At 40.6% G+C, this 10,687-nt stretch overlaps 1 long non-coding RNA gene across 1 annotated transcript; it reads left to right on the forward strand.

Annotated features, from left to right (window-relative positions):
* The first annotated feature begins 5,306 nt into the window (after positions 1 to 5,306).
* LOC127321820 (uncharacterized) lies at positions 5,307 to 8,264 on the forward strand. The gene is made up of 4 exons (XR_007864349.2): positions 5,307 to 5,438; positions 5,529 to 5,758; positions 6,381 to 6,452; positions 7,115 to 8,264. It is a non-coding gene; the product is annotated as an uncharacterized lncRNA (long non-coding RNA).
* The last annotated feature ends 2,423 nt before the right edge of the window (positions 8,265 to 10,687 follow it).

A 10,687-nucleotide genomic window follows, 5' to 3' on the forward strand; every position in this document is an offset into this window, starting at 1 on the left:
CCTACACGCCGGCCTAGAACCTCCCTAACTATCGTGAGCCCATGTGCGTGAAGCCGGTCACACCCATGTGTCAACTGGCCTCCACCACCAAACTTTGGTGTCGTACACACCATATGGACACACACAATGTTTTGAGGAATTCCGCACCATACGAGGAGCGGGCCGGGATACAGAGAAATCTGAACCTATTGACCGTGTTCATGGTCTACAACTTTTGTCTCGATCCAAATGACGGTGCCCCAAATAGACTTATAATAATACTGTCATTTTAGTTTGGTTATAGGTTATAGCTAGGAGCTTGTGATAACAATTAATTAAGTATCATCACATATCCTCTAAAGATTTGTAATTAATTCTCTCCTAGCTAGCTAGCTAGGTTGGCCCGACCCGAGAGTTAAGTCCCCCGACCAATATAGTTATTTGACCTCCACGGAGTAGAATAGTTATTCTACACCCACCCTCTATCTTTACAACCGTAAATAATTTTTACGTCACGTAAATTTTTTCTTACTTCATTAGTCAAGTAGAACATAAGAAAAAATATACCTTGCAAAAAAATTGTTTATGTGACGTAAAAATGATATAAAATAAGTATTTTCATCATTTTTTTACACTACAATTATTCACACAATGCGTTTTTTATGTCAATATTTTTGTGGTAAATCAGTATGAACATAATTATCATAATTGACCGGTTCAAACTTTCCATCTTTTCTTTCCCTTCTTTAGTAGAGATGTTTGGGAATACCTCTTTGGGCTGGACTGGGGAGGCCAGGTGCTAGTCCTGCTTGCTACGATGGGGTTCTGGCTGATTTTTGTAAAGTTGCGGTTTCGTGAGAGCTCTAGATCGGTGCCGATTTTGCCAAAGGTTCGCCACCTTCTTGCTAGGCCTGCTCCGCCCCGGGCCATCTCCGGCGCGCGCCACCCCAAGCCATCCATTGCTGGCTCGCTCCGCTCGACCCATCCATCGCCGACTAGCTCCCAGTGATGTTCTTAATCTGAATAATTGTCCACTTTAATGCAGTGAAGCCTAAAAAAATTCCCAATTCGGTGTGCTCTGGTCCTGCGTCCGTGCCCACCACGTGCTTGCTGTTATGCTTGCGTGAACTGGTATTTTTGTTTAACTGTAACTAGTAGCTGTGCTGCCCCATGGGGCAAGCAAATCACGGCGCCTCCTATCCCAAATCTTTGCACTTGGATAATCTGTTTCCTCAGCTTTTCTCTTATTAGCTTCACGTTTCAAGATCTTTTTCGGGGTCGATCTCTGTGTGTTGGTGGAGAAGCTCCGAGGCTAGGTCGATGGCTTCGGGGAACTCGCAGGCAAGGGCGGCGGCATCCGGGAGAGTGTTGGAGATGCAGGGACAAGCGAGGTCGTGGCATTCGTGGTAGGGAGCTCGAAGGCTAGCGCGGTGCGGGTCAGAGGATCTCGCAAGGGACGGGAGATGGACTCCCCGGAGCGGCGCAGTGGACTCCCATGGGCCAAGTCTGGAGCCAACAGTTTCTCCCCGGAGCTCTGCACCCGCCCCATTCCGCCCTGATGCGGCGACCACCCCGCCCCTGTACCATGTGCTGGGTCCGGCGCGGGCACTCCTGGTATTGGGCAGAGCGGTGTGTGGTAGCTGCAGGCAGCGTTGGTTGGCATGAGTGTCGTCGTGAGCGGCAGCACTGCTTCGGAAAAAATCGGCTGCCAGGCGAGCGGTTGGTGTGCTCTGCACCGACCTTGTCCTCGCCAGCATCCCGGTCGGCTGGCAGAATCACGGCATCGTTCGTCTTCATTGTTTGGCCGAATCAGCGGTTGCACATGGATGGTGGCTGGCCTCGTCGCATCATGCAGATTGAGCGCTTCCTCAGGCTGCCGGCACTTAGTTTAGGCAACCATCCGCGCAGTAGCTTTCACCAGACACCTTCTACTGTAAGCGCTCTTTTCCGTCAGTTCTGGAATTCTTTTGGCAAAGCCGTGAGCAGCTTTGATGTGAAAAGGTTGAAGACGTGAGATACTGCAAGCACATGGAAACAGTGGCCTATTATTTCAGTTAAGGTGTTTTTATTTGAATGAAATCTCAATGAAAAGTCTGTTTGCCACCCAGTTTGATGGAATAATCTGCTCGGTCCTGAAAGAAGAGCATCTCTGAACTTACGTGAACATACTTTATGCCACTTCGTTATTATGTTAATTAAGCAAGTAGAATTAGCATATTAAACTGTCTCTGAATTCACCTGACTATGTTAATTAAGCAAGTAGACTGAGGGTTATTTCTGGATGAAAATGAGATGAAGCTTGGCCAAGAGTTATTGTGTTTATGCCTAGATTTTGTTGGTTCAGATTTCTGAAATAGCTGAAATTGGCTGATGAGTACTTTTGCTGATCTATGATTCACTATCTTGATAACGGAACGGGGGATCGGATCCCTGTTTTTGTAAAAAAATCATGACCATCTAATAATAAATCAATACATATTTAGATCGATGTGTTATTTTTTCTTCTCTAATAAAAAATCATGACCATCTAATAATAAATCAATACATGAGAAATTCCAGAGTTTTCACAGCTTAAATTTTCAGTGTTCGACTCATGCTAGGCAATGTTTGACATACGGAGTTCTGTCTCAATTCACTCTGCACTTTGAAAGGGCACCGGTATATATGCACCTAGCACCATTCATGTCAGTCAGGCTCTTTTATGTTTACCGCAAGGCACTGCTCGTTCAAACTTATGGTCTGCCGAATCAAAGTGGCTAACCATATCAGAAATATTCAGTCACTTCAAATAATAGAGGTTTGCATGATTGTATACATATTCAGTCACTTCAGTCGCTAGCATGAACCACGTTTGAGCTGCAATTCTTATCATGTAGTCTGAGATCAGCATTGATGATAAATGCATATGTTTTGTGTTTCTCGGTTTGTGCTTTTCCTGATTCTCAGTGATGTTTGATGCGAAGCAACGAGACATGGACGCAACATGAACTGTTGTAGTGTTGTCCACCATTGTTCTTTCTGTGACTCACCATTGACTATTTTGATGCGGCACTGTTTTTTGTTTCCAGATTTATGAAAACACATTAGATGGTGTTGAGATTAGTCACCGACAGATTTGTTCGATGGTGTTTTTATTTGAATGAAATCTCAATGAAAAGTCTGTTTTTGTACACTTTAGCTTTTATTGAAGCTAAATCTGACCACGTTAACTGGAACTGCCAGTTAATGGGAATACTAAGTTTGTGACATTCAAACAGACCAACAAAATTGAAGTTTTGTCTCTGTTTACTCTCAGTTTGAAGAGGGCACCCATTAGATATGCGCCAAGCACCGTTCATGCCAATGATCAGGCTCCTTTTGTTTGGGTGGTTGGCTCTTTTTATAAATTGTCTGCAAATACCCAAGTCCTTTTGTTTCCCAGATTTTGATTTGGAGAAAAAACAAATTTTGTAGGATAAAAGAAGATGCATGTTCTGATTTTCATTCACTGTTTCTGCAAAGAATTATTGCTTGTGTCTGAAATTGTTTTTCAGAATCCTTATTTGTGACTGATGATTAATGTTTTTTTAGGATTCTAACAAGAAATCGAAGGACAGAAGAAGATGTATGCAAGGGAAAAGTGTTGAGCAGACAAAAAAAGCTCAGTGTTTGTGTTCATGACTTCCATGTCAGTGTTTGTGGTCATTACTTCCATGTCAGTGTTTGTGGTCATTACTTCCATGTTTGTCGCTTGAGGTGAGCTCAAAATCCTGAATAAAGTGTCGTGTTGGATACTTTTGAACCCTCTTATGTATCGTGATCTTGAGCAGTTATGTGAAAAAGGGTGAATTCTTTTACCCCTCTAGTAGAATTTTGAAAAGTGCAAGCCTTGTCTCCGGCAATATAAACTGGCACTTTTGATTTGCGTGTTTCGAACCTTTTGGTACCTACATACGCACCTTTTATGTGCAAGTATGGATCTTTACGAATATGTAATTTCGTAGTTCCCAGAATATCAAAAAAAAAAAGAGCTGCCATTTTGTACGCATGTCTACACCTGTATGTAATCATTGCATGGTATCATTATCATTTGATTAGCCATGAGTAGTAGAGACTCAAAAGAGAGACATGTACTAGTAGCCATTTGATTAGCCATGAACAAGTCCATCTGGCCGCTGGGTTGAGCAGCACAAGCTGCTGCACGCAAGTTATGGCAAGGAATTCAAGTGGCAGGGCGGCAGAGCTCGCAAGCGGTGGTGCAGGTTTTGCAGGAAAAGGCTGCAGCTCTTCCATCATACTAGATTTAGATGTGCGCCTTGACGCACGATCCTGTGGAGTTCATGACAATGTTCATTTTATATAAGGGTGATAAAAATAGCTGCAATATTCTTAGGTTTACTGGAATCAATTAAGATAAAAATCTTCATAACTCCTGATCTCGCACGATTGAATCATCCGGCTAGCTGCCCATCTGTCGTGCTCCACGGTGAGAATGCAAGAGCAGTACTAGTACTGGGTAGGCGGAACCTGCTAGCATGCAAGTCTGGCCATCACGATTTCCTTTCTTGTCCTTTTCCCCTTTTGATGCTGAAAACAGAGGTTGCCAATGCTATCCGTGACAAGCATGGTGAAAAGTTCGTGCCGGACCTTCCTCTGGGGCGGGAGATGGAAGAGCTGTCCTCAGTTCCCAACACCCCGAACTCTAACACAGGAAGCATGATCGAGTGGAAAATGGTCCCAAGATCAGTCCGACGTCTTCGAGTACGCCAAGAGCCGTTAATTACATACCCACACTCATTGAAGGTGATGAAGCTAGCCGTCGGTACCATAACGGTGGACGCGAGTTCGTTGAACAAGTGCTGCAAGTTATTGTTTGCAAAGAGTTCATTTTTGATCTTCTCTAAAGCTCGAAAACATATTAACTAATGTATTGCATTTGTCAGAATATAATTGGATATGTACGGTATAAGTGGCATTTCAAATCAGCAAGTATTTTCGAAAAATGTGTATAGTAACTCTAAATTGCCTTGTGCATAATGTAAGATGTGCTGAACTTGAGTGATCTCGTACCTAGTTGATCAATGTGACGTAGACCAATGATAATTTAAGCCGCTAGGTATTTGTTGTCTCTGTATCAAGCATGTATAGAGAATTCATGCCTAACAAAGGAACACATATTTTTTTCCAATATATTATTGTGTTTGATGACTTCCTGGTTCGGTTCATTTAGGGACTGAATTTGTTTTGAGGGAAGTCAGGGTGCAGTGTAGTTTGCTTGCCATCACAACCTTCTATTCTCTGTAACAGGAGGCACCTATGCTGAATGAGCACGGTGCTCTAGACAGTTTAACATCATGTTCCTTTTTCTTGCAGCCTTTTTGAGCTAGCATTTTCAAATCATATCTAATAGTTGTGCACTATTTTTGTGCACAGGAAGACCCTGGGCATGCCCATGATGGCCAGTACAGCAAGACCCATGGGTAAGTCTTGGTGCCAATTTTCCAGTGTAGAGTGAGCGAGTAGTAGTAGGTGTAACCGGCGATTTTGACCCTACTGTATTTCTCATGCAGGACTGCTCATGCTTTGAAGCCAAAGACTTCACTCCAAGAGCATACTACGTTGCGAGCAATACCAACTCAGAGTGCCCTGAGGAGGTCGAGGCGTTGTCGCAAACTCAGAGAGCATAACCTTACGCTGTCGTGTGTGGTGTTGCGGTGGATGGACTCCGTTGCGCGCCGTGGGTCAGTACCATCTTCGGATGGCTTTGGTTAAGAATTTGCAAAGTTGAGATGTTTTCTTGGTATGGCTTTACTTGATATCTGTTGTTTTGCTCTTCTTCGCTCTAGACTATCAAGTGTAGGTAGCTTGTGCTATGTGATGATAAGCTAGCACGCAGTCTTACTTGTCTGTTCTTTTTCTTTTTGTGGGGAGTAGGCTTGTCTTGCTTGGTCGCAAATTGACTCCTCCTAATATCTAAATCACTTGTATCATTCTAAACCTTTTGGACATACATACATATATTCTGCACATTCAGGTTCATTTTATCTGTTAATGTTCCTCCAGATTATACCCTGCTAGTATATTACATGATGATTATTAAATAACTGATTTTGGATTCCTCTTTTCCACCATGAGTGTATCAGCAGTGTAATCTATTCAGGTTCATTCTATATTATTAAATGATGGATTATCCAATATCCATTAACTCCTATCAAATCTATTAATTTGTACTAAATAAGTTCTGTAGCTTCTAGCTCTTTTCATGGAACCTGAATAGATGGTACTCAAGTAAAATAATTTATTTTGTCAAATGGTCATATGTACGACAACTTGACAGTTTCTTGTTTTTAGTTCAGCTCATCTCTCGCTTCTTGTACACTATTTGGTGCAATGTTTTTCTAATCACACCATGTTCCTTGCAGGTTGCTTTGGCTCTTGGGGATGCGAGGCAGCAGCATCAACAAGAGGCAAGTGGAGTTAGACGTGGCTTGGAGGTACCAGCTAAAACCTCTAGCTAAAACCTGCGGCTTGAAAGTTCTAGTGGCCTAGCTTTTTCTTAAAACTCAACTTACATGCTCACAACAATGCCCTCCAGCTCAAAAAAATCCCTCTGCTATTAACTTCCATCACCTTAAGTGATTCGTTTTCTCCCAAAATACTGGGTAAAAGGAATCTGTTCATGCTTTGGAAGGGAGTATTTTCTAGATACCATTATGTACAGGAGATGGTCTTTTTTATTTTCTTTTGACCTGGAAATGGTATATTCACTTTATACTAGTGATGTGTGTGTTGAATTCGGAAGGCTGGGAGTTTGACCATTTTTATCAATAGAGCTACTGGACATTTATATGATTGATGATATCCTTTGCTAACTAGTACTAGAGATGATTTTCACAATTTAGACTAGGCATGATTTACATATGTCCTCGTAGTTTCGTGTCAAGCTACTTTCCGTCAAGACCTGAAAGCATTCCTTGTTAGGAAAAAATTACCTTTATGCATTTCCAGCTTTATGGGTGTGCGTAAAGCTTCTGCAGGCTAGATAGTTCTACATTTGTTGTAGTTCCAGTTATAATAGACAACAATTTTTCTACATGTGCGAATGAAATCTGAATCAGACCAGCTCTAGTGTTTGATAACTTGATCAAATTGACAGGTGGATAAGGAACCTTGGAGGAGTAGCTTTGAGTTATTGCCTGGACACAATCAGAAATACTCCCTCCAGTCTCTTTTAATTGACTCGGATTTAGAACAACTTTGTACTAAATTTGAGTCAATTAAAAATGACCGGAGGGAGTACATAAGAAGCTGGTATAGTAACCAGCTTTTACTTCTTGGTTCTTTTCCACACGATAATTATACAATCCCTGGTCCTTTCACACTACATGACATGAAGGTACCAGCTTAGGTGAGGTCATGTAGTAAGAAACGATGGTAGCATATTCATCGTTAGTCTTGCATCTTAGCGAGCATCCCATTCGAAGAAAAAATCTTTATATTTTTCATACTCTGCAATAGATAAGCACAAGTATTGCAATTCAATGCAGGAGTTTATTTTTTGTTCATCATCCTATAGGAATACAAATATGCTTATTTGCGGACTAAAGCACGACCAAAATTTGCGCTTTCTGCGGCTTTTCACTCTCCAAATGTTACCGGGATAAGTGTTGGACAAAGGAGAACACTCAAGCTATTCTTAGTTAGCTTCAGGAATTGTATATCATGCTTTTCGGTAAATATTCAACATGGATTGATACTTTGTTCATTAAACATGTATATGAATCAAGTGCATTTGGATCTTTGTCTTGCTCGTGGTTTTATTTTTAAAAAGGCTCAGAGATCTAGCAAATATGTTTGAACAGCAACCAAGTACGTTCAGCATCAAAACTGTTCAATTCTGAAGCTTTGTTTTTGTTTTCATCGTAAATTTTCGAGTTAGAAATTTCCCTGTACCGAAGCTTTGTCGTTGTAGGGTTACGTATGCTCCAAGCTAGGATACATCAAGCTGCTAGCTTAGTAGTAGCATGTGCGCAGCTGAGAAGCGTGCCCACGGTATAGGATTCAGGAGTGAGGCATGCATGAACGAAAGCAATAAATAATTTAATTGATAGATGGATTGATATCGATTGATAGGGAACGGGCATCAGCAAGTCTACTTGTTGTTGACTTGGATGAAAAACCATATAGAGAATCCAATGATCTTATTTTCTTTTCTTTTTTGGTGATCTTCGCTTGATGTAAGGGCAGAAAAATAGCTATGTAATGACTTGCAGTGGGGTTTGTCTATGCAATACTCTCTATTGCCAGTCCCCCTTTTGTACCTCCAAATTGATTTGTTGTTAAAAAATTGTACTAAAATATCTATGTACACTATGCAATTACTTTGAGTTGTTATCTGCACAGTGTGCACCATGATCGCCAGGGGATGTTTAACATTCTTTTGTTTTGTTATTTTTTTATCTACTCATTCCTTGTCTCTTTGCACAATATGTTCTTACGATCCATGTGCTCAACTTGCACAGTTGCACCTAAAAAGAAAGATTGGTGTATATCGTATATCTTTCCCTGGGTTGTTAATTCATATTAACAAATCCCTTGCATAGGATTTGTGCGCAGACTAGACACATGTACCTGATTAAAGATGCAATAGTAGTAGTAAGACCTTGTGTATAACTGCTGCCATCACGGGAACAATTAATCACCAGTTCACCACCAAGTAGAGAGAGAATTTGTCTTTTTCAAATTTCAGAGCTTTATTGTCACTTCTTGCAAGGAAATTCCTGGGAATAGAATGTTAATACCTCCAGTTTGCTGCCATAGCTAAGAGTTTTCTGCATTCATCAAGCATGACCATTTCTTGTCATGCAACGACTGAAAACTGTGAGACCAAATATGTCCTGTCTACAACCTGGCAAGAAAGATGCTCTAATGTCACTTGAAACAGATTTGACAAGAATTTGTCTTAACGGCGAGGGACGCCCTCTCCTAGTTCTTCAACTTCTGCACTTCAGTCCAATTGATTTCATGAGCTTATGAAGTTCAAATTTAAATCATGGAAATCGAGGGTGCATCCAGATACCTTTCAACTATTGTCGTGGACTGAATTGTTTTGTGCGGATTTATTCATGATTTAATATGTTAGTGATTTGAACGTAGTATTTCATAAGGTGGGGATTCCCACGAAAATTACCAACACTCAGACTATTACCATTTGTTAACAGGGAAAAACTTTTCTTATAGTATGAATCATACTTATCCTGCAACTCTTTTGAAGAATGTGTATCAAACCATGAAATAAGGTACTCCCTCTGTCCCGTGAAGGATGTTTCAACTTTATTTAGGTACTCATGTATATAGACGAGTTTTAGGTAGACTCGGATCTAGACAAAGTTGAGACATCCTTTTCGGGATGGAGGGAGGAGTAAAAGATAAGCCTACTGTTAAAGACCTGATTTTATTGGCGAATAAGTAAATGTGGACAATAAATACCTAAGATATCTTAAGTTAGAAAGCATACAATGAGCTATCGATCCCAAACCTTGCATGACATCAACAGCTGAGATTACAACATTCTTAAGACTAACTGCATCCGCCTGTTAATATAATGGCAATACCATTAGTCACAATCTCAAACGTAATTATTTGGGCACAAGTAGAATTGCAACCGCAAAATTATTCCAAGTTTAATCAATGCAGTTTTCACAGCATACCCTCGCTCCTGATGTGGATCGGCATCGCCGTTTGCTTGATTTTAGAGCTTCAGTTGCCCGGAATAAGAATAGACTATTCTCCTTTTCAAGTGTTGGCAATGTAGCTTGTTGTAGCTGATCTGTAGTAGATATCCATCTTTGAACCTTTCATGAATGAATCAGTAGCTATATGTGACATCTATGTTAGTTTTTTCATGGTTCTTCTTCTTGCACTTGATAGGAATCATCAGATCTGAATATTTGGACTATATAGCCATTTTGGCTAACATGCACTTGGGCTGCATTTTTTATATTTCTCAGCGAGAACAGATTAATATGAAGTTTTATTTATATGTTTGCTATAAGCTATAAGAAACTTGCTTGTGTATAGCAAGGATGACCAAATCAGTCCTCGTGCTGCTATTTGGCACGGTGGAGCAGCTATTTGGCATAGGTCATACTAGATTTTTACTTGTGGGCTGAGTGCACTTATTGGATCAAACATGTTGCTTCATGATTGATTGCATATGCTAGATCTGCCTCTACTGTATGAGCTGTAGGTCGTCTACTACTGTTTTCCGATAACTTAATGGCTTGATCTAAACATGTATTGAGGTCTTTGGAACTAGTTTTGTTCTCAATGTACTATTGTTCAATGTCTGTTTGCTGATGTGTATATTGAGGTCTGGAAAGCTAGCTATTGCATCTGCTGTGCTTTTGGTTTGGGAAGTGCAACATTTGGTGAGTGTGGAGCTTTGCTCCATTTTACATTGTCTTTACCTGGGACCTCTTTATCTATACACAAATCAAGCAAGCTACATGTTGCATGTACATATCTTACTTTTTTTAGTTCTACACGTAGTTTGACATTGTCAACATTTACTTCGACCTTAGTTTGATTAATATGGTTTTTATTCAAGTTGGAGGTTTTCTCTAAGTCTTTAACTCATTTACCTATCGATCCGATGAAAACAGTTTCGTTGTATAAAAATTACTTCTTGCTGTAAAATTTAGTCGCCTTGTCTAGTTTCTAGTATGAA

This window comes from Lolium perenne, chromosome 4, assembly GCF_019359855.2.
Source record: "Lolium perenne isolate Kyuss_39 chromosome 4, Kyuss_2.0, whole genome shotgun sequence".
Taxonomy (NCBI): Eukaryota; Viridiplantae; Streptophyta; class Magnoliopsida; order Poales; family Poaceae; genus Lolium; species Lolium perenne.